This window comes from Myotis brandtii, unplaced genomic scaffold (genome assembly GCF_000412655.1).
Source record: "Myotis brandtii unplaced genomic scaffold, ASM41265v1 scaffold501, whole genome shotgun sequence".
NCBI lineage: Eukaryota > Metazoa > Chordata > Mammalia > Chiroptera > Vespertilionidae > Myotis > Myotis brandtii.
Genome location: NW_005369101.1, coordinates 313,312 through 338,466, shown reverse-complemented (window position 1 = coordinate 338,466; position 25,155 = coordinate 313,312). Strand labels below are relative to the sequence as shown.

Genomic DNA, 25,155 nt, shown 5'->3' with positions numbered 1-25,155 from the left:
TTTCAGAATGATTAGAGATTGAGGAAGATCATTTTTAGATGATAAAATTCAAAAGTTAGGTGCAAAACTTACTAGACAAATGCTTCTCCAGGAAATCCCATTGCTCAGAATTTACCCACTGTCACCCCACCCCACAATGCAGAACTCTTGGTGTTATTTTCTAGTTTACAAAGGTGTCATCCCATGTGTATAAGTCCAGAAAGTATTTGCCAATAACAGTATCTGAGAATGGAGAAACTTCAAATTTTTTTCTTTTCTTTTCTTTTCTTTTCTTTTCTTTTCTTTTCTCTTCTTTTCTTTTCTTTCTTTCTTTCTTTCTTTCTTTCTTTTCTTTCTTTCACGAGGGGCAGAGACAAACCGGGGCTGGGTGCCCAGAGGGAAGCCCTCCTGCCTGTATTTTCCTCCCCTCCCCTCCCCTCATTTCCCTCCCTTCCTTCCTTCCTTCCTTCCTTCCTTCCTTCCTTCCTTCCTTCCAAAATGTCCTTGCCGTATTACTGACATTCTATATATATGGCATTTTAATTTTTTTATTTGTCAGAAAATCTGATTAATGGATTTCAAAATCTAGATCTTGGTGTTCTAGCAACTTTTTCTTGGATGAAAATGAGAGCTAGATTCAGCATGAGTCTATGAATTATCAGTGTGCAATTTTATATTTACAGGATTAGATGGAATTCAATTAGATTAGGGGAAAAAGTGTGCATGAATAAAGTATATATCCAATTTAATCTTGATCAGGCTTTTCATATGGTGGATTTTTATTATTTCAACTTACCATTTTTGAATCATTTGTATAACTCCATAATGATGTTTGTTCTGCTATCAAAGAGAAAATAAAGCAAGCCCAGACCAGATGTGTTTTGAGGGAAACAGAGGAAGATGATAACATCACTTAATAATCCTATATAATAAAGAGGCAATATGCAAATTGACTGTCACATCCTCACACAAGATGGCCGCCCCCATGTGGTCAAAGATGGCCACCACAAGATGGCCAGCAGGGGAGGGCAGTTGGGGGGGACCAGGCCTGCAGGGGAGGGCAGGGAGGGGAGACCAGGCCAGCAGGGGAGGGCAGTTGGGGGGGACCAGGCCTGCAGGGGAGGGCAGGGAGGGGAGACCAGGCCAGCAGGGGAGGGCAGTTGGGGGGGACCAGGCCTGCAGGGGAGGGCAGGGAGGGGAGACCAGGCCAGCAGGGGAGGGCAGTTGGGGGGGACCAGGCCTGCAGGGGAGGGCAGGGAGGGGAGACCAGGCCAGCAGGGGAGGGCAGTTGGGGGGGACCAGGCCTGCAGGGGAGGGCAGGGAGGGGAGACCAGGCCAGCAGGGGAGGGCAGTTGGGGGGGACCAGGCCTGCAGGGGAGGGCAGTTGGAGGCAATCGGGCTGGCAGGGGAGTGGTTAGGGGGGGATCAGGCTGGCAGGCAGAAGCAGTTAGGGACAATCAGGCAGGCAGGCAGGCAAGCAGTTGGGAGCCAGCAGTCCTGGATTGTGAGATGGATGTTTGACTACCGGCAGAGGTCCCAGATTGGAGAGGGTGCAGACTGGGCTGAGGGCCACCCCCCCGCCCATCCAGTGCACGAATTTCATGCACCGGGCCTCTAGTGTATTATAACTGAGAAGAAAATTAAAGATTTTGGTATATTTGGTTTATTTCACAAACACATTACCCTACTTGGACTGACTTAAGGATGTAGGTTATTTGTCTCAGGAGTTGCAATCAGGGCATACAATTACTTTTGTGTGTGTGTGCCCACGTGGGTTAATTCTGTACAGCACTACATGGTGGAGACGTTGATAAAAGCATTACACATATTTTCTTTGGGGGCAATTACCATAGACATGTTCAATGTTCTTTTTTAAAATATATATTTTTATTGATTTCAGAGAGGAAAGGAGAGGGAGAGAGAGATAGAAATGTCAGTAATGAGAGAGAATCATTGATCAGTTGTCTCCTGAATGCCCCCTATTGGGCAATGTGCCCTGACCAGTAATTGAACTTGAACCAGGACCTCCTGGTTCATACGTCAATGCTCCACCACAGAGCCACACCAGCTAGGCTATGTTAGATTCTCTCGATGTATAATCAAAACCTTGGGGACTTCATTACTGATGTAGTTCTAAACCTTTTGCTTTAGAATTTAATATGTGGACTGAAGGAGTCAAACAATTTGGAGTGTATATATCCAACAAACATTTTGAAGATCTACCAGGTGCCAGGTTCCATGAAAGCTGCACTAGCTATATTATCACGAGGAACAAAACATGTTTTGTCCCTGTCCTTGAAATGTTTGCAAATGCAGATGGTGAGGCAGACACCAAATCCACTAAATATGTAATAAATTATGAATTAACTAAGGGAAACTAGAACAGAAATAAATTGAGTCTGTCTGCCTGGAACTCAGCAGGACTAAGAATTTTGAATCCAGAGCTGATGAGCCAGAGTTCATCAGTTATGGGAGTAAAGGAGGGAGACCAGGGGAAGGCAAAGGTCCAAAGTTGTGTGTGCACCATGTGCTGAGGAATATGTGGACCTTCCCAGTAGGCTATTGTGATTGTTGTATGCCTTGGATGCATACAGACAATGAGAAGATAAAGAGTAAATGTGTCAATATTGTCTGGATTTTAGTTTGTAAGAAAGGAGATTTCAGTGCAGAAGGCAAAATATTAATTATCTAAAGTAATTTCCCCATTTATGTTTAGGCTTAGAAAATACTATAGATATTACTGTTATGGTATAGGAATATAAGATATGGCAATAATTTTAAATGTATTGAATTTTATTTTGTATTTTTGTGGTAATAAAACTCAAACATGATATCCACCATTTTAACATGGTTTTAAGTGTACAACACAGCATTGTTAACAATAGGTGCAGCATTGTACAGCAGATCTAAGCTCATTTATCTTGCGTAACTGAAGCCTAGTGTCCACTGATTAGCAGCCCTCCATTACTCCTCCTCCAAGCTCCTGGTAACCACCATTCCACGGTTTGATTGTATGGTTTTACTATTCTAGATACTTCACAGGAGTGGAATTATGCGGTGCTTGTCTTTCTGTGATTTATTTATTTTACTTAGCATAATGTCTTCAAGGATTATGCATGTTATCACATATTGCAAATTTTCCACTTTTTAGGGCTGAATAATATTTCATTGTATGTATAGATCTTATTTTCTTAGTTCATTTCTTAGTCCATGGGCTTTTAGGTTATTTCTACATCTTAGCTATTGTGAATAGTGCCAAAATGTACATGGATGTGCTAACATTGCTTTATAATTCTGACTTCTATTCCTTTAGGTAAATATCCAGAAGTTTGATTGTTAGATCATATGGAAGTTCTATTTTTAGTTTTTGGAGAAATCTCTATACTGTTTTCCCAAAAGGCTGCGCCATTTTACATTTCAATTAACATTGTATAATACTTCAAATTTCTCTATATCCTTACCAACAATTATTTTTTTAATAATAAGCATATTAACAAATTGAAGTAATATCATTGTGATTTTAATTTGAATTTTTCTGATGATTACTGACATTGAACATCTTTATATGTACCTGTTAGTCATTTACTTCTCTTCTATAGAGAAATATCTATCCAAGTAGTTAGTCTATTTTTTAAAGTGGGTTATTAGATTTTTTTGCTATTGAGTTATAAGAGATACTTAATATCTTGCAGATTAACCCTTTATCAGATATATGGTTTACAAATGTCATATTCAATTCTATAGATAGCCCTGTAACTTTGTCAATTGTTTCATTTGCTAGCAAAAGTTTTCAATTTGACTAAAATCCACTTGTCTATTTTTGCATTTTTACTGTTTTTTTTTGTGTGTGTGTGTCATGTTTTCAATTTGACTAAAATCCACTTGTCTATTTTTGCTTTTTTACTGTTTTTTTTTTTTGTGTGTGTGTGTCACATCCATAAAATCTTTTCCAAGGCAATGTCATGAAGCTGTTTCCATGTATTTTCTTTTAGAAGTTTTAGAGTTATTTTTATCCTAGCAGTCTAACATTTATGTCTTTAATTTATTTTGAGTTGATTTTTTGTGTACAGTGTGAAATAAGGGTTCAATATAATTCTTTGCCTGTGGCTATCCAGTTTACTCAACAGTATTTGTTGAAGAAACTATCTTTTCCCCATTGTGTACTCTTGGCACCATGTAGAAGATGAGTTGACTGTATATGCATGGATTTATTTCTGGGCTCTCAATTTTGTACCATTGGTCTCTGTGTCTGACATTATGCCAGAATCTTACTGTCTGAGTTACTGTAATTTTATAATATATTTTAAGATCAGGAGGTGTGATACCTTCAGTTTTGTTCTTTCTCAAGTTAATTTAGCTATTCAGGGTTCTTTGGGTTCTGTCTGAATTTTAGATTTTTGGAAGGAAAGAAATAATAAAAATTAGAACAGAACTAAAAATAATATACAATAGAAAAATCAGTGAGAGTAAGAGCTGAATTTTTGAAAATAAATTTGACAACCCAGCTGGTGTGGCTCAGTAGTTGAGCTTTTTTGACCCATGAACGAGTAGGTCGTGGTTGGATTCTCAATCAGGGCACATGCCCAGGTTGCTGGCTTGATCCCCAGTATGGGGCACACAGGAGGCAACTGATCAATGATTCTCATCATTGATGTTTCTGTCTCTCCTTCTCTCTTCCTTTCTCTGAAATCTATAAAAAAAATTTTTTTTAAAGGAACTTGACAAACCCTTACCTAAACTGAGAAAAATAGGAGTGAAGATTCAAATAAATACAGTCCTATATAATAAAAGGCTAATATGCAAATCGACCAAACAGCGGAACAACTGGTCACCATGATGTGCACTGACCACCAGGGGGCAGACACTCAATACAGAAGCTACACTATGGTGGTCAGTGCGCTCCCACAAGGGGAGCGCTGCTCAGCCAGAAGCCCTGAACTGGGCTCACTGCTGGCGAGTGCAACGGTGGTGGCGGGAGCCTCTCCTGCCTCCACAGCAGCGCTAAGGCAGTCCAATTCCTGGCTTAAGCAGTTGTGCACATGGGGAGAGGGCCTAAGCCATCAGTGGGACATCCCCCACGGGCTCCCGGACTGTGAGAGGGCACAGGCTGGGGTAAGGGACCCCCCCTCTGAGTGCATGATTTTCGTGCACTGGGCCTCTAGTCAGAAATAAAAGAGGAAACATTAAAGCTAATGCCACAAAAATTAAAAAGGTTATAAGACTTTTATGAATAATTATATACCAACTGAATAACCTAAAATAAATTGATAAATTTCTGGAAATATAAAACCTACCAAGATTAAATCATATAGCAACAAAAACTTTAAACAGACCTCTAACTAGTAAGGAGATTTAATCAGTAATCTACAATCTCTCCATAAAGAAAAGCCCATAACTAGATGGCTCCAGTGATGATTTCCACCAAATATTTAAATAATTAACACCAATTCTTAAATTCTCCTAGGAATTTGAAGAGTATCAAATACTTGTAAACTTATGTTTTGAGGCCAGTGTTACCCTGATACTAAACAAAGAGTTTTACAAAGACATTACAAAAAAACTATAGGTAAACATGACTAATAAATATAGATTTTTAAAAAACTTCTCAACAAAACAGTAGCAAACTGAATTCAAGAGCACATTAAAAGGATCATACACCATGACCAAGTAATATTTATCTCTGGGATGCAAACTGGTTCAACATTAAAAAAAATGATTTGTGTGATATATTATATTAATAGAATAAAGGTTAAACTTATGTAATCACCTAAAGAGATTAAAGAAAGCATTTGGCAAAAAGTAAACATCCATCCCTGATAAAATTCTCAACAAACTGAGAATTAAAGGAATTACTTCAACATAATAAAGGGTACATATGAAAATCCACAGTGAACATCTGAGGGGTAGCAGAGTTTGCCCGTTTAAAAATATGTCTCTTTTGGTCTATTTATTATTTTAAAGTGGTTATTTTTAAGAAACAAAAGACTCAGGAAGAACCTTTCACCTTCCCCCTAACTGTGGAAAAGAATTTATATAGAGGACATGCTCTGGGAAGCCTTCATCATGGAAAGCTATACTTTAATATGAACTATGGACAGTGCATGATGGACAGTAGGAACCTCATGAGGCCTATTTGATCAAAGTCCTCTCTGTGCCCAATTGTTGAAGATGACCCAGAAAATATTTGTTTACCAAACATTTGCTTTTCCATCTCTATGTGAATTGCCTTTCTCCCCTTTGAAATCCTAAACTACTATTCTTTTCCCCTTCTCCTCAGCTCAAGATGGAAAATAAACCTTAACTGCTGGATTTGTCCTAGGGCCACATATTCTTATGAAACCTTTGTATATACATATGTAATTAAATTTGGTCATTTTTCTCCTGTTAACCTGTCTCATATCAATTTAATTCGTAGGCTATCCAGAAGAACTAAGAAGAAATATAAAGGAATTGGTACAATAATTTAAAGGTCTATTTCAGCTCTTAGCAGAATTTTATAGAAGTACTATCGGCCCAGTGCACAAATTCGTGCACAGGTCGGGTCCGGCCGGCCTGGCCTCAATCAGGGCAGATCGGTGCTGAGCCTGTCGGGAGGAGGAGGAGACGGCAGGAAGTTGGCCGGCCAGCCCCATTCCCAATCAGGGGCGGAGCTGTCTAGGGGGTGGGGCTGCAGGAGGTTGGCCAGCTGTCCCTGCCCCCTATTGGGGTGGGGGTGGCGATCAGGGGCAGGGCCATCCAGAGGGAGGGGCTGCAGGCTGATCAGGGTGGGGCGGGCCAATCAGGGGCAGGGATGGCTCGGGGGGAGGGGCTGCGGGAGGTTGGCTGGCCAGCTCCACCTCGATCGGGCCAGTTCACTGGCTGCAGTGGGCGTCATAGCGTCCAGTCGTTCTGAGCATTATGGTGTTCTGTTCGCTGGCTTTTTATATATATAGATGATTCCAGATATTTTTTTAAAATATTTAATAAGACCCATCTTAATGGATATGTTTGACAGGGGGTGGGGGTGGGGGAGTAGCTAAATGGAGGCCAAGGGCTGTGGAGGTGTGACTCTATCCACATGAATTGGCCAAGGGCTGGTCACCCAGACAGGCCAGATGGAAAAGAGGGAGAGGGACCAGCAGAGGGGTGCAGGATGTGACCTACAATCTCAGCTCTTACACTGAATGACTGCAAGCAATTGGCCTGTCATTGGCCTCTAATGCTCCACCTGTAAAAGAGTCTAGTAATGCACCTGTTTGCAAGGCTTCCTAAATGAAACATTGCACCTTCAAGGACTTTCAAAAATACCAGCAGGTACTGGAGTGCTAAATACACAACAGATGTTTAATGTAAACTAGTTATAAAAAAATATGGCATTTTCTCTAAGCAATCCCAACATTTGCTAGAGTAAGGGGACTTCCAGTTATTTACTTTAGAAACACTGAAGTTGTATGTTCATTTTGGAAAATAATCTCATAATATGTACTTGGAGGCTTGAAAACATCACTAAACTTTGACCCAGCAATCTCAATTTTGAGGATCAATTCTAAGGAAATAACACTCAAAAGCTATCCATGGCAAAGTTGTATTTACTCCTGCATCCTACCCCCACCCCCAAAATTTAAAAGGCAGATAAAGTAGATGTAGTAGATGGATTAACTAAATGAGGATATGATGAAGTAGCCTATGATAATCATTAATAATATTCTCAGAGATGTTATAAATGCCTCTGTATTGTGAAGAATAAAATCAAAATATATCATATACACAGTATACATGAACAGCTCTGTAAAATATATGAACATAAAATCGTAAACTATTTGTCTTTTAGTGATGGAGTTGTTCTAGGTTATTGAACTTTTACATTATTTATAATTATGTATTATTTTATGACTGAAAAAAATTTTCAAACAAATTTGAAATGATTGATTGTCATTAGTCTTAAAAAAAGAAGAAAAAAAAAAAGCCAAATGATGGAATAGTGTGATCACTGAGAAAATTGTAACTCATATCACTTTCTTGTCCCATTTATAAACATTGCATGGGGCTACTAAATTTAACACACTGTGAATAAACATTATTTTTTACTTTTATTTTGGGCTATGTCTTTTCAACAAAAATAGTCATGGCAAGATTAATATTCAGAAGAAAAGACAGAGCACATTAAGATGGAAGCCACAGGCTGTCAGTCATCAGTGATGTTTTTCTGGAAGAGTGAAAGAACTAGAAGAGAGAGTGAGCTGAGCATTCCAAACAAGAGCCTGGTCTGTTTAAAAAATCTGCAAGTAACACTGTATGAATTCAGAAATTAGAAAAGGAGTGAGACAAAATGGCTGCATTAAAAAATTTCAACTGCTATTTCTATCAGTTCCTTACACCAAGTATTTTGATAATGTGGATACCAGGTTGTAGTATGAAGTATGGTGTCCTTGTCATTTTTGCACTTGAAGGAGGTTTCCCTCATTTCACCCACACTAACCCTTACCAGATTTTTATAAAGTAGAAAGTGAAAGAAAGCTATCAAAAAGTCTACAACTGACATTCTCAATATATCAAGACTAGTGACCCGGTGCACGAAATTTGTGCACATGAAAAGGGAATTAATTAGAGGAAATATTTTAATATTGCATCTGCCCTTTCTCTATAATAGAATTGTCAGAGATGAAAGAAAATTAGTAAAATGTATATAAAAATATCCCTCCTGTCAGAGTCTGGGGCATGCCACAGGAACCAGAATCAAGTCCTTGCCCACCCATGTGCGTCTTGAAATCATGCGAGACCCAGACCCGGCTGTCCCCACCCCCATTGGGCTAGATCCAGATCTGGCTTGCCCCACCTCTGTCAACCCCACCAGGCGGGGGGCGCAGCCTCAGGTCCCCTGCCCTGGCACAGTGCCACGCAGCCTCAGGTCCCTGCTGATTGCCCGTTAAGGCTCATATGGAAACTCAGCCTCTGCTGTGGGCGCAGCCATCTTGTTTAATGGAATCCCTGCCTCCACTGTGGGTGCAGTCATCTCGACCATTACAGTGTGATGATCAATTTGCATATTCCCTCTTTATTAGATAAGATGTGCTAAACTGTGGTGACTTCTTAAGGATACCAAGGTACCTGGGACTCAGCCATTTAATTCAGACAAACCGTATCTGCAATGTGCAAAATCTGAACCATCCACAGGACTCAAGCTGGTGTAGTGCTTAGAGGTTACAGGTTGCATCCATCCTTCTAACCCCTTCCCAGGTAAGACTGAGAGGGAATGAGATTTAGTGGTTTGGAATCCAGGCAGTCCATATCCAAAGCTAGCTCTGCCAGCTAACACTACTTACTGTGGAAAAGTTGCTCCACCTCCCCGTGTCTATCATGTTGCTTCCAGGATTATATAAGGTAACACATGAAAGTGCATCTGGTGCAGAATAGCTACTCAGTACATAGATACCCCCCTGGTTATACATGAAAGTACTTAAATCAGATCAGAATTGTGCTTTCCCCATCTTAATCAGGTAGGAAAATGGAAGCTGCATTCTAAGAGAAGAGACCCCCTTGCAGGGAGAGAAGCGAGGGAGCGTTTATAATGGTCCACATACCAGAGGGGCTAATGTTTACAGAAGAAAGCCCAAGCTGAGGACCAAATTGATCAGGTGTCAAGCAGAAATAAAAGAGAGCAGACTGATTGCAGAGACCCAGCCTTCCAATATTGGAGGAGCGTATATCTTTGAGATCATAAATCTAGGAAATAATATTGAGGGACCTTGAGAGACAGAGATCAACTTACACTCAACTTCTTGACAAGTGTCAAACAGGTATGATATTCACACCTGTTGCTAAAACCTCTCAAGTGAAAACAATGCTGCAGGGTGACAAGAAGGTTAAGGACATGTCTCGTAGTAAAGCCTTTCCACTGAATGAACTGACACAGGCAGAGGTCATTACAACTGCTGAGTTCAATAAAGTATCTTAAGCCTCAAGGCAGGCCCTTCAAATGAAAAGGGAGGTGGGGGGAAGTTGAGGATGAGAACCTAAATATAAGCACCAACTTTAAATTGTTATTAAATAAACAAGAAACCTACTAATTTTTGAGAGAATTTTATTGCAAAGAAACTGGAAGCTTGAGCTAAATTATAATAAATTCCTTGAGACTCAAGGCCTTCCAACTTTCTCCCAGAGTTGTATAGCTCCCAAGAAAAAGGAGAGTCTCAACACTAACAAGATATATCCCAGAAGGATAACGGGAAAGCGAGGACACCCTGGAGAACAGACCCAGGGCCATCCTTCACCCTATGGGAGTTCTGGTTCCTATGTGCCAGCTGACCGCCTCTTCCTTTCCCTTCCTGAATGGATCAGGGTCTTATTGCACTTACTTGATCTCTACGCTGTATTATCAGTGAAGCACAGGTGGTGCCCATGATTTTTCTTTTCCATTCATAGATCTCTAGTCTAAGACAAATTTTGTTTGGAACCATTGCATAAAAATACAGCACATCATCCCGAGATCCTAGACTTTGAGCTTCATGTGCTGGATTAATGAAATGTTGGATGTTTCACTTGTTGAACATTTGAATGTGTTATATATGTGTGTAGGGTAAATAATGGAGAAATGCTCTGTGACCAGAAGAGTGGATTGTGGCAAAGACAGCAGTGTCTCCCAGAATTGCATGCATTATCCCACATTCCCACCCCCCCCCTCTAAGTAGGAAAGCCAAGTGATTTGTTCTGACCACCACAACTGTGGGAGGAAATAACAAATTTCCCTTCTGGACTGAGGCACAAAAACGGACATACAACTGTCCAGTTTTCTCTCTCTTTTATTGTATAGACTGGAGGGTGTGAGTTTTGATGTTTAGGTTACAGTGGATCATTCATTAGTCTAAACTCCTTTTCTCTTTAAAACCTGCGATAGACATATAAAAAAGGCAATAAACTTTTGGGATTGTTTTTGTAGCCTAAACATATCCCATCCTGATTATTACAGAGACTAGTGGCCCAGTGTACAAAATTCATGCACATTAAAAGGGAATTAATTAGGGAAAATATTTTAACATTGCTATTTTCCCTTTCTCTATAATAGAAGTGTCAGTGATGAAAGAAAATTAGTAAACTGTGTATGAAAATCTCCCTCCTGTCAGAGTCTGGGGCATGTTGCGGGACCTAGAGTTAAGTCCCTGCCACCAACTGCTGGCACTTCAAAAATGCAGGAGACCTAGACCTGGCCAGCCCCAACCCCATCAAGCCCCTCTATGCGAGGGGGATGCAGACTCAGGTTCCTCATCCTGGCACCAGGCGGAGGGCATAGCCTCAGGTCCCCCGTCCTGGTGTTGGGTGGGGGGCACAGCCTCAGGTCCCCCAGCCTAACACTGGGGTTGGGGGGCCTGGCCTGAGGTCCCTGTCAAGCCCTGTTGGGCAGAGGGCACAGCCTGAGGTCCCCGGCTTGGTGCTGGGGTGGGGGAGCACAGCCTAAGGTCTCCTGGCCCAGTGCCAGGGTGAGAGGCACTGCTTGAGGTCCCCAGTCAAGCCCTGCCAGGCATGGGGTGCACCTTGAGGTCCCCTGGCCCGGCCAGGCACCATGCAGCCTCAGGTCCCTGCTGTCCAGTCTTGATGTTATGGCATCTGGTCTAATTTGCATATTCCTCTATTATATAGATAGATTATCTGGGACAATTTAAGTATTAAGAGATAGAGTGTATTATGCACCACTTTGGATCTGTGGCAGGCCTGCCCCACTGTGTCTCTCACAGTGCCCCATGCCAGAGCAAACTGTGGCCTTGAACCATTGTCTAGCCTCTGCCCATTGGCAGGCACGGAAGTGAGTTGCACAGTGGGGAAAAAAACAAACAAAAAAAACACCCCACATTTATTTTCAAAGACATTTTCCTTGCTGCTGTTTTCTAGACAAGAACACACTCAAATTATTATTAAGTGAAACAACTCAGCATAAGTCCAGCCAGGCATGAAGGTCAAATGGATTTCAAGGTGATGTGCAGTTGTCTTTACATTGGTTCTAGACATAGATTATCTTGTTTGAAAGGCCAGTGAAGCAGAAAAGCGAGTCACATGTGCTACTCTTATTCCAACTACAACAGTGGAACTAGGAGTAGAAAACCTGGAAGGAATGATATAAACAGTTTTACTAGAACTTTCATGTATTCATAATATAGTTTCCTGATAACCAGAAAAAAAATAGGATATGTTTCTCCCTAATTTCAAACCCATATTTTCATGTCTTCTCTGGCTCATTTTACTTTCTCAGGAATTGAGATATAGATTAACTTCTTTTTTCCCTTTACTCTAGATCTTATCCTTGATTTTTAAGTATGGGCAGCCCTTTACAATCTTACTAGAGGCCCAGTGCACGAAATTCATGCACTGGAGGGAGGTGGTACCTCAGCCTGGCCTGCACCCTCTCGCAGTCTGGGAACTCTCACTCCTTCTGCTTGCCTGCTCACTGCTCCTTACTGCTCAGCTTGTTAAGCCTTCAAACTGCAGTGGAGTCAGGAGAGGCTCCCATCACCATCACTGCTCTTGCCAGCCGTGAGCCCGGCTTCTGGCTGAGTGGCACTCCGCCTGTGGGAGCACACTGATCACCAAGGGACAGCTCCTGCATTGAGCGTCTGCCCCCTGGTGGTCAGTGTGGGTCATAGCGACTGGTGGTTCCACCATTCGGTTGATTTGCATATTAAGCTTTTATTATATAGGATACTTGCATTACCTCAACCTCAATTCAACATAAACGTTTACCCTTTCTCCTTTCTTTCAGCAGAACTTAAAACATCAAATTTACTCTCTAGTTTCTCTCCTTCTGTCACACCACCTACGTTAAGTCATCAAAGGGACTCAGGGTATGACCATCGACCACTGCCACTCCTCAGCACACTTGGCCTCCTGTGAGCACTTCACACACTACCACTCTCTTGTTTTAACACATACTTCCCTCTTGGCTCCTATGAATTATTCATTGTCTCCTGTGTAAAAAATAACATGAACAAAGCCACTTTGAAATGGAGCAGAGCTACCAGGGCAGAGGAATTGCCTCACATGTCTTATGTTTCAAACATTTGGAATATTCAAACTGGACAGAATAACCTGTGGACTGGGCCTGAAGCAGCATTCTGTCCCAAAAAAGTATTAGCAAGGTAACAAGAAAGCAGATATTATTTTTACAAGACCCATGACTATTGGACTGAAAAATAAAAACATTGGTTAGAATTAGTGTCACTATGGTACCTCACCTGCATCAGTAGAATACATTCCTTTTATTGATGTAATTGTCCCCCTACCTTTCTAATAGATACCATTACCATTGTTTCCTAATCAGAACATTAGTTGGGCTTATGCCTGAATCAGTGCTTTCCAAATAACTATTCTCTGATCTCAAATAAATGCTTGTTGCCTCTCACTTTGAAAAGCATTTTCCGTTTAGCTAAACATCTTTTTCACTGAAAGCTCCATTACAAAGTTTATTTTTTTCTATTGGGTCTTTAAAGTTTGGAGTTACTCAAGGTTCAATTTAGATTGTTTTACTTTTTTACTGTATACTCTTTACCTAGGTGAATTCTTATACTCACACAGCTTTGATGTTGGAAATTATGTGCTAAACAAGATCGCTCCTCTGACCTCCATATGCACACATTCAACTTTCTTCTAAATTTTGCCACTTAGATGCCCTACAGACCCCTCGAACTCAGCATGTTCCAATTATCTTCCTTCAGTGTTGCCCACTGCAGGAAACAATACCTTTTTAGTGAATTTTTCAATCCAGAATCTCTTCTACCATCCCTATCAATTTTTTTCATCATTTCTTATGCCCATCATAATATTTTACAAGTTCTACTTATCTATATTGCAAATGGAGTGGTCTCTTAAAAATAATCCTGAACTCTTAATTCTTCTATTAAAAATGTTCCAATGATTTTCCACAGCTGCCATAAAAATCTAAATCTTTAGCACTGCTTCTTGGGCCATGAATAAACTGGCCCCGCTTCTCTCTCTGTTACCTTTTTGCTCCATCCTCAGTTCTTTTTATGCACTAATAGAGGCCCGGTGCATGAAATTCGTGCACTTGGAGTGGAGAGGGTCCCTCAGCCTGGCCTGCACCCTCTCACAGTCCAGGAGCCCTCAGGTGATGTCTGTGAGCCAGGCTTCTGGCTGAGTGGTGCTCCCCCTGTGGGAGCCCACTGACCACCAGTGGGCAGCTCCTGCATTGAGGATTTTTCCCCCTGATGGTCAGTGCGTGTCATAGCGACCAGTCCTTTCGCTGTTCGGTCAAACTGCATGTTAGCCTTTTATTATATAGGATGCTTTTGCTTGTTATGTCCTCCTTTATATAACCTTCTTAGGTATTTTTCTCTTCTGAATAGAAACCTTTTCCCCTTATTTTAATCATTCTAACTGCAATTTGTTTTTCACGTGTCCAATTATTCATTAGCACCATTCACCAATTATTTCCGACATTCCTCTTTCTAGATTCATGATAGATTGCAGTTTCTACCTCTTGTGATATTGGGAATGGCCATTATTTTCCCCAAATCCTTGACTATATTAGACAACTTCTACTTTTCTTCTATGGTGCATATTATTCTTGTAGTTATTTGGTCATTTGGTCATTTGGTCATCTTCATTATATGGTCATGTGAGTGAAAATCTTGTTTGTATTTTTCATCAATATATCTTTTGTCCCTAGAATGGCACTTGCCATAATGTTGGCTTTCAATGAATAGTTATTGAATTTATCAAGAGACACACTAGTTCACTCACATTAATATCATTACTAAATACATTAAAATGGACACATGGAGAATGAAAGTCACAACTGTACCTTCAATGGATATGTCTGTTGTTTTTATCAGTGAATCCTGAGGTGAACAAGGAGAGAGCGTTTTCTTGCTCTTCTCCTTGGGCTTTCCCTCCCACCTGCAGAGGGGGCTGCTGAGGGAGGATCAAGAAGGGCCCTGCCAGCCTGGAATGTGAATGAAGGAGGAAGCCTGGGGCAGGTGGTATGGTCAGGACTGCCCGGTCTAATTCTCAGGGGGGAAATGCATCCCTGAGACTTTCTTTATTATTCAGCATGTTGTGAGGAAGTGGGTCATGATTTGGACCAAAGAGGCAGACAGTATTTAGAGCTGGATTTGCAAAGATTGTCCTAAGTTAATGTTTATGACCCCTCTGTGTAAGAAGACTATTGGATAACAATAATAACACTTGCTACTAACATTATGTGATGACTGGGTGCTGGTGCACTATTTTAAGTTTGGTGTATGCATAACCTCATTTATTCTTCACAAAAATTCTACTGTGTGTGCAGTATTTTATTACTTGCTTTTGAAATGAGAAATCCAAGGTATAGGGAATTCATTCATTTGCCCAGGAATTCAATTTAAAGATGGAAGGGCCTCCATGATAGTTCAAGAACTTTGTGTGGAACCTAGGCTCTGAGCCTCTTCATCTATACTAAGAAAAGGGTAATATGCTAATTAGACTGGGAGACCTTCCGGGAGTCCTTCCAGATGTCCTTCCAGACAAAGCCATGGTGGCGGGGCCAAGGCAGAGGCAACCAGTGGGGGGGGCAGTTGAGGGGGAGCAGGCCAGGAGGCAGAGTGGTTAGGGGTGATCAGGCAGGCAGGCAGGTGAGTGGTTAGGAGCCAGTGGTTCCAGATTGTGAGAAGGATGTCCGACTGCCGGTTTAGGCCCGATTCCACAGATCGGGCCTAAACCGGCAGTTGGACATCCCCAGAGGGGTCCCAGATTGGAGAAGGTGCAGGCTGGGCTGAGGGACACGCCCCACATGCACAAATTTCGTGCACTGGGCCAATAGTTTCTTTATAAAAGCCCAAAAGTGTGTTTGGCCTACCTATTCAGGGTTTATGGGAACTTAGTAAAATGAATACTTACGAAAATATTTTTCTTTAAATTGTGTCTTTTCCTGCAACATTTCTTCCAATTGTTGTCTAATCTGCACATAGGAAAATATTCAGGCATTTGGTATTAATGTTGCAAACATTATTTAGAAAATCAAGTGTGTCCATTTAGCTTCACAGAAAAAAGTAGACTACATTATTTTCAAATGCTGTAATGTGTGGTTTTGACACCATCATAATTCCTTTCTAAACATTTCAAAGATGCACATAGTTCACAGGGTTCTAATTTATCCTTCGACTTGCACTGGGGAGCCAGGCTTCAGTGTTGGCAGGAGCTGAGGGGCAGGGACGCTCCTAATGGGGGGAATAATAACTTGGTTGGTAACATCGGAAAGCGCTAAGTGGATTTTTGATTAAATTTTCAAAATTCCTTTTCATGTAGATGAAGCGGAAATATTTTTAGCCTAGTAGGTAAATCTTCTATACACATCAAAGTGTTACAAAATAAAAGCCCCGTAAATGCACTTTCTTCCATGACCACATGATGTGATTTAGTGTGTCAGAAGCAACCCATTGGCCCCAAGTATCTCCACACTAGACAGTGCATGTTATTCAAAATTCCAACAGAGAATCATTCTTTTAAATGTAGGTAATATCTCTAGTTAAAATGCAAGTACTCTTCTGAGGAAATACATTTATGCCAAAACTAGTTATTAACATATTAATATTAATTTTTTCTCAGACACTGTCTAGTGAGACAGAGATAATGGGGAACTGGAACCCTAGCGCTTTAGGTGGACATGATGGGCAGTCTATATAAGTCAGAGCCCAGCATTGGGCCAAAGAACTCCTGGAGGAAGGAGGAGAGCAACGGAGACAGAGCAGGGCCCTCTAAAAGGGAGTTTGGGAAGATACAAAATAAGTTTGTTTGGCTTTTGAATTTTTCTAAGGTTGATCATGACTTTCTGACATTCTGACTTTTATTTTCGCACTTTCAAATAAGTTTTGAAAAAATCCCGAGCCTTGGTTTTGTTTCTATCTACAACCCAAACGTAATGGTGCCTTAGAATCACATCGGATATGGACAAGATGTCAGAGCCCAGGCCATCCACGCCGGGGCTGAATGTGTCCAGCATGAGCGACACCGAGGTGTCCTCCTCTTCTCTGAAGAGTCACATGTAGTTTATCTGAGGTGGGTTCTGGGAATCTGCATTTGACAGGTATCTCATGTGAGTCTCATAATTAGGCAAGTTTTAAAAACCCTAGTCATTGAATAGGTCAGAAAATGGAACCCTCAAAAGGGGAAGAGCTTTGCCGAAAAAACCTAGGGATGAGAATCTTGCTGACTTAAAAATCTAAACACTTCAATTGAAAAGGCAGGATTCTAATCACTACACTAAGCCCTCCCCGACTGTTGATTTATTTAGTTATAAAACCAGCTTGATGCTTTTCCCTCTTTCCTTCTCTATGATTTCTCATAAATGCTAAATCAGATGGGAAGGGTGGGGAGTAAATATTAGGTTGCTCTGGTGGTGTTAACCTTTAATTAAATCAATTGCCTGTGCCTTTATTAAAGGAGGGTGTTTATATGGAAAACAGAAGAGAAGTGGGATGACATACTAAATGTTCTCATTTATCAGGAGGATGGAAGACTACAGGGCCAGGAAGCCAGAATTCTTCCATGTGAATCTAGAAGTCACTCAGAGGTCAGAAACCTGCAGGGTCCTGTTGTGTTAGAAACAATAATTCAAGTCCATAGATGCCTCAGCAGTGGCTCCACTCAGCCAAGGAGGGAGGAGGCCATCCCCAGGGACCTATTAGCAGGTTGGAGCAGACCCAGGAAGGCAGGCTGCCTTGTTATTAATAGTAAATGAACGGGATGATGCTGTCAGATAACCTCTCTCCATCCGGCCAAGGCTCTCCGGGCCACAGCATTCTCTTTACGGTGTTGTTTTTGGAATTATGCTCGGGCTGGATCTAAAGTCAGCTTCCATGGTTCTAAAAATGGCTGGTAGCCAGAGTACTTTTTATTGAGAACTAATTTGGGGTGAGGCGAGGTGATGTGGTCAGCTCCTGGAGCTAGAGCAATGGAAAATGTCTAGAGAAGCTATTTTTCACTTCCTTGGTGCCTAAATTGGCTGCTCAGAGAAGGAGCTGCTCAGAGTGGTCAATAAGTAGATCCCTAATGTATCTCACCTGAAACCAAACCTGGCTGCTGTTAGGCTCCTCACTGTAGACAGGGCCTGTTCCCTGCTCACACAGTCCAGTTCCCTTTACCTACCCACAACCTCCTGCTGATTGGAGGCTTTATGGGCAGTGAAAAAAAATGAAGAGCTTCTAGGTGGGACAGTCTTGGGTGTGAATACTACATCAACCCCTTCTAGATATATGATGTATTACTTAAAGGAGCTTTAGTGTTCTCATCTACTGACTTAAGATAATATTTTTTCTTCTTCAGTTTTCAAAATAGGAATTCATTTAAATCAATATGCCATTGTCTAGAAGGTGCAATTGTTACATTACATGTTCCTTGAGAAGGTACTACTGTCCTCAAGAGTCTTCCTTTTCAATGCTACTCGCCTGGGGTTTACTATGCGATGTGATTCAGAAAAGAAACTTAATACATTATACTAGAGGCCTGGTGCACGGATATTCGTGCACTCGGTGGGGTCCCTCAGCCCAGCCTGCACCCTCTCACAATCCGGGACCCCTTAGTTAGGGTCCATAGGCCTGGCCTGAGATCAGGGTCTATCAGGGCTTTCCTTTCCCCAGCTGCAGGCAGCTGGCCCCTCCCCCATAGCTTCCATTGCTTGCCATCTGTGCACTGCTGTCCCCCGCCCCCCTGCCACTGGTCACCTCCCTCTGCAGGCAACAGGTGTGGGGTGTGATGGCTTGGCTGGCCTGGGCCTCCCTCTGCAGGGCGATCGCTGGCCGGCCACACACCTGCTACAGCATCACTGGCCAGTGGCCTGGGCCTCCCTCCCTCTTTCTTTCTTTTCTTTCTTTCTTTTCTTTCTTTCTTTTCTTTCTTTTCTTTTCTTTTCTTTTCTTTTCTTTTCTTTTCTTTTCTTTTCTTTTCTTTTCTTTTCTTTTCTTTCTTTCTTTCTTTCTTTCTTTCTTTCTTTCTTTCTTTCTTTCTTTTCTTGCTTTTCTTGCTTTTCTTGCTTTCTTGCTTTCTTTCTTTTTTAAGTAAGAGTAATGTTTACTGAGTGATACAGAACTGAGTACTATGAAGGGTTTACCAGGATGGAAATGCACTGCACCCCGCCCCTGCCACCCCCAACACTCTCTCTAACCACAGAGACTACAGTACTTAGAAGTTACACGCAACAGCCATAACTGCTGAATATCTGTTCATAACAAACTATAGCATATTTATACTGTATCACATCGAGTGGTTATAGAAATCCATTTATATATTGCTTGTATAAAATCTTTTTTTTTTGTAAAAACTATATTAAAAAAGAAAGTATAAAGAACATATACAGTTGAAAGCCCTACCAGGACAGCGAGTCAGTAAACATCCAGTGAGCATGTGCCTTGGAAGGACCCCCGCGCCTCATGCCCACAGCAACTCCATCAGGGCCGGTGAGGGTGTGCCATGGCTGCCACTCCGGGCAGGACTGAGCTGGACCACGGTGGGTGGGTACAGCAGGGCCTGGCACTGTGCCCTTCTCCAGCCTTGCATTCGGATCAGGGTCAGGGTCAGAGGCAGGGCTGGGGGCAGGCAGATTGCAGTTTCACTCTGAGTTCCATACTCAGCCTAATTTCGGTTGCAACTCATGACTTTTCCTGGCTGCTCGGAGGTCTTTGAGTGAGTGCCCTGGCGGAGAGGCCAGAGAAGTGCCCACAGCTGCCTGGTTGAGCATCTCTCTGGTCAAGAGCCTCTGTCCTGCCTCCTACAAGCCTGGTCCCAGGCAGAACAGCCCCCCTCAGGACTACTTCATCAGCCTGGGTTTCTTCCCCTGATGTGGCTGATCTGAGTTTCACAAAAAAGGCCTGGCCGATGCTGGCTGTGCTGAGCCTCACTGAAAAGTTTTTCATGCAGCAAGGAAGAGCCCTCTGGGACCTTCCTCCTCCTCTCTCTCCTCATCTCCTCCTCCTCCTCTGCCTCCTCCCAGCCCATGGTCACTTCTTCTCCAGCTGCTCCAGCAGTGGGTTGCCTTCTGAGTCGGGGGTCTTAATGCTGTCGGTCCTGATGATACAGGTGGGGTGATGCTGGTTGAGCATCAGGATGAGCTGCTGCTGCTTCTGCTTCAGCTCCTCCATCTGGGTGTTCAGCTCCGTATTCATGAGCTCCAGCCACTCAGATTCCTGCTGCAGAAACTCCATCTGCTCCTTCTTCTTGTTCTGGCATCGGGCTGCCACCCCACTCCTCTTCCTCACCTAGCTCACTTTTTACAGGTTGAGGCCTCTTGCCCAGTTTCACCTCCAGGAAGTGCAAAGGGGTGATCATGGTCCCAATGTTGTGAATGTCAGCATATTTCAGCTCCTTTGCAGTCAGGGCCAAGCTAGGGAGTCTGGTCAGGGGGCCGAGCCCTGGAAGAGAGCTCGCAGTCATGGAAGGGCCCGGGATCTGCCCAGGCATCATAGCAGGAGGAGTGGCAGTCCAGCCCTCCAGAAGCCACAGGGAGAGGCTGTGACCCTGGGGCCTGGGCCAGGCTGCAGGCACCATGTCCACTCAGGAGCCTCAGTGGTGCCAACCCTGCCCTGCAGCATCCACCACCCAGTGCCTCCCATCGCAGCTGCCCAGAATCCATCCCACAGGCTGTGACCTGGGTCTCCCTCTTACCATGACAGAAGAAGTGATTTTTTTCTGAAGATATGGATAAACAATGTGATTTAACAGCCTTTGAATGTGGGATATATATTATTATGAGTGGCCAGATTATTATGACCACCCCATCAATACTTCGTTGGGCCAAATTTGCCTTCAATACTGCAGCGATTCTTCTTGGCATTGACTCCACGAGATGTTGAAAGGTGATGCGAGGAATCTAACACCATGCCTGATGAATAGCACTGTCTAGTTCTGTGAGATTTGATGGTTGTGGAACCAGCTGCCTGATGGCTCTTTTAACTTCGTCCCACAAATGCTCCATTGGATTGAGATCTGGTGATTGTGGGGGCCACCTAAGCAAGGTAAAGTCTCCCTCATGTTCTTGTAACCACTCCTGCAAAGTACGAGCACCATGGCATGGCGCATTGTCATGTTGGAAGAAGCCATCTCCATTGGGATATGCCATCAACATAATAGGATGAACTTGATCAGCAACAATACTTAGATATGTTGTGTTATTCAGACGTTGTTCCACACGAATTAAAGGGACCAAATCATGCCAGGAAAACATGCCCCAAACCATAACACTGCCCCCACCAGCTTGAAGGGTTGTACTCATGCATGTGGGGTGCATGCTTCATGCTTTTTCCCCCAAATTCTCACTGTGCCATCTGCATGATGCAACTGGAAACATGATTCATCGAACCACATGACTTTTTTCCAATGCTTGACTGTCCAATCCTTGTGTTCCTGTGCGAATTTGAGACGTTTTATCTTGGTAACTGCAGACAGCAAAGGTGTATGAACAGGCCTTCGGCTTCCATATTCCATACAATGCAGTGTATGGCTAATTTGCCTACAAAACTCAGGTGGTCATAATAATCTGGCCACTCACATTCAAATATATCCCATGTTCAAAGGCTGTTAAATCGCATTGTTTACCCATATCTTCAGCAAAATTCACTTCTACTGTCGTGGCAAACAACTGCTTCCCTATTTATAATGGTCTGGCCCTCTAGCAACTTCAGTGTGAAATTATAGCTAATTTGCCTACAAACGTCAGGTGGTCATAATAATCTGGACACTCAGTGTATAAACTCCTTGCAAACACTTACTAGTAACCTATTCTCACCTTCTTCTTATACCTTCCTAACATCATCCCACACTGATTGCTTTGTCCTCAAAACTGCGAGTAGTTAGTCTCTAACGTTCACTCTAATTTGAGGGTTATTTCTTGAGCACTACCTATACACCAAACCCTATGTGATTTGCTGAGGAAAATTTCAGATGAATAAATTACAATCATGTTCTCAAAAAGTAAGTCTATAGATTCACACTAAAATACTAATAATTGAGCTACACTGTCTTGTTTTGGATAGAAGGCAGCATAGGACGACAGGGAAGCACTAGAATAGAAATACCTAGCCCCACCTGGGGACTCAGCCTGGCTTCTAGAGGTGAATCCGATATTGTTGTTATGTCCCACATATAGGATTCTCAAATACATTTCTATGTGAGTGAGTGTGTGTGTGTGTGTGTGTGTGTGTGTGCATACATTATGTGTTGAAGTTTGGGAAACAGATTTTTTAATATTTGTGGATGGACTCAGTACACTTTGGGAGAGAGAGAGAAGTTATGGAGCTCTAATTGACAATTTCCTCAGCTGTCTTATTTGTCTAGTTTTATGGTATTTTTAAACTCATCAAAAGATTGACTCAGAAGCTAGACTGTTCCTTTAGTAAATCTAAAAATGTATTTTTCCCAGTGCCCATGATTGCCAAATCCTATAGAATTTAGGAAACCTACTTTGCCAGTGGACTATTGATTTAATTAATGTAACTGATGATGGAAAGAACGTGTCTGCATTACTGATGGCTGTCCTCCTGGAAGGATGATTGTAGCAGACAACCCCGAGAAGGCGAATACCCCAAATGGGGCTAAGTAGATGTTATGCCTCGAGCTGCCGTTTTTAATTGTGTTGTGGAAATGGAGGAAGCTTGGCAGACACATTATGAGGCTTAACTGCATCTCCAACATGCCTCCCTAGTGCAGGCCCAAAATAATTTTTGATTGACTTGTATTTGATTTTGAGATGGACCAGGATATTATGAGCTCTGAGCTCAAGCTCAGGCCAAATCCAACTGCATCAGCAGATTTCTTCAAAGCAAGTGAGGCCCCTGCCTCATTCCTGGCAGTTGTGATTTAGCCTCTGGGACATTTTCTTCTGGAGTTGATGTCAGTTTCTTGGAATGTAGTCCCCCTTTTTGGGCAATAAACATACCCCAGTGCTGAGGTTGTGCATGCTGTTTCAGTTCATTCAGAGCTTATATCAGGTGAGATTGGAGTGCTGTAGAAAATAGTATGACTTTTAACTGTTAGGCTCCCTCTCTGTAATGATAGACATGACAGACAAAGCACCTCTGAGGCTAGTACACAGAAGACACTCAATCCTATATAATAAAAGCCTAATATGCAAACTATTCCCTCAGGTTGCGTTCGACCAGGAGTTCAACTAGGAGACCGGGAATTTGACTGCTTGCTATGACATGTGCTGACCACCAGGGGGCGGCTCGAAACATGGTGGGCATCGGGGACATGCTGCAACTGCTCGCCAGCTACCTCGGGGCAGGGGTGATGGGGATGGAGGTGCAGTGAGAATGTGGGGTGTCCTCCAAGCTTGCTCTTACTCCCCCTGCTACCCTCCCCTGGCATGTGAGGGGTCACGCATCGGGGAAGCCCCCGCGCTCACATGCCGGGTGCCTAGAAGGTGTCTGCTCCCACACCTGTGTGGCCTCTTCTGGTTGAGCTGGGCCATAGCCACCGGGACCACGGGGGCTGGTAGGGCTCCCCGTGGGTTTGTGCAGGAGCCGGTTTTGCAAGGCTGGCTGGGAGAGAGCACACTGCCTGCTCAGCTTCCTTGCAGTGCCACTGGGTGGCCCAGGGGCCCACACTGCACCCCAGCCTGCAGCATCCAGCCGTCTCACTGCATCTCCGTGTGGGGACTCAGGTGTCGTGACTCAGATGGAGCAGGGTGTGTGGGACCCGGGAGCCTAGGTGTTGCCCAGGGCCCAGAGGTCACTTGGGACCTGCCTTTCCACCCCAGACTCTTGCACTTCAATCGCAGGCCAGGCCTAGGGACCACATCCAGGCATAAATTTCATGCACCGGGCCTCTAGTAAGTGTAAAATATATTAAACTTTTTGTGCATGAATTTAGGCAGACACTTTAGTTGGCAAAGTAAATGGTTCCCAAAATCCAAGTAATAAGTAAATGTTTCTGTTTATTCATGCCCAAACATAATGGACACACCAACCAAACCAACATGCTTTCTCTAAAATTCACCCACAATTATGTTTACTTCTGAAGGTGGGAGAAATCTGCTCAACACTTTTGACATGGAAAAGGCATGTGGAAAGTTACAGGGAGCAAATGGCCAAATGCATGAAATGCACAAATGGATCTTGATGTCTATTATTGCTAAGAAGTTGGACAAAATATTAGATTGTTCATGGGTCATGGACTTTCTTGACCACAGGGCAAAGGGTTTATGTTGCAACTTTATTGAGTTCCAATATCATGTAAGGTATGTTGCTGTCACATATCATATCCCTAAGTACCCACTCAAGACACATATTGTTATGAAAAATGCAGTTCAAGGAGGATGAACAACCTTAATTAGTCACATAGTCCTATATAATAAAAGAGAAACATGCAAATTAACTGTCCCTCTGCTATGCTCAAGCCACACCCACCAGCCAATCAAGTACTGAGTATGCAAATTAACCCAACTAAGATGGCGGCAGCCACAGAGCTGGAGGGAGCAGGAGGCTTGGGTTGCCCCCAGCGATGGAGGAAGCCAAGCTTCCCGCCTGCCATGGCCGGCCCTCGGCTCTGCTCAAGGCTACAAAGTTTCAATTATAGAAGATAAATAAATCCCAGAAAAAAAAAGAAAAAAAGGAGAGGCTGGGAGCTTGGGTTGCCAGGGGGGGTGGCCAGCCTGAAAACGGCCATCAGCCCCTCACCCAGGCTGGCCAGGCACCCCAGTGAGGACCCCCACCTGAAGGGGGTGTGGCCAGCCTGAAAACGGCCCTCAGCCCCTTACTCAGGCTGGCCAGGCAACCCATCGGGACCCCGACCCTGATCTGGGACCCCTTCAGGACAAACCAGCCAGCCCCCACCCGTGCACCAGGCCTCTATCTTATATAATAAAAGGGTAATATGCAAATTGACCCTAACAGCAGAACAACTGGGAATGACTGGTCACTATGACACACACTGACCACCAGAGGCAGACGCTCAATGCAGGAGCTGTCCCCTGGTGGTCAGTGCGCTCCCACAGGGGGAGCTCTGCTCAGCCACAAGCTAAGCTGATGGCTGCCAGCACAGCGGTGGTGGCAGGAGCCTCTCCCGCCTCCTCAGCAGCGCTAAGGATGTCTGACTGCAGCTTAGGCCTGCTCCCTGCTGGCAAGTGGACATCCCCTGAGGGCTCCCGGGCTGCCAGAGGGATGTCTGACTGCCAGCTTAGGCCCGATCCCCCAGGAAGCAGGCCTAAGCCAGCAGGTGGACATCCCC

At 43.4% G+C, this 25,155-nt stretch overlaps 1 pseudogene; it reads right to left on the bottom strand.

Annotated features, from left to right (window-relative positions):
• Positions 1–19,767: 19,767 nt before the first annotated feature.
• On the bottom strand, positions 19,768–20,421 carry LOC106727922 (annotated as a pseudogene).
• Positions 20,422–25,155: the final 4,734 nt, after the last annotated feature.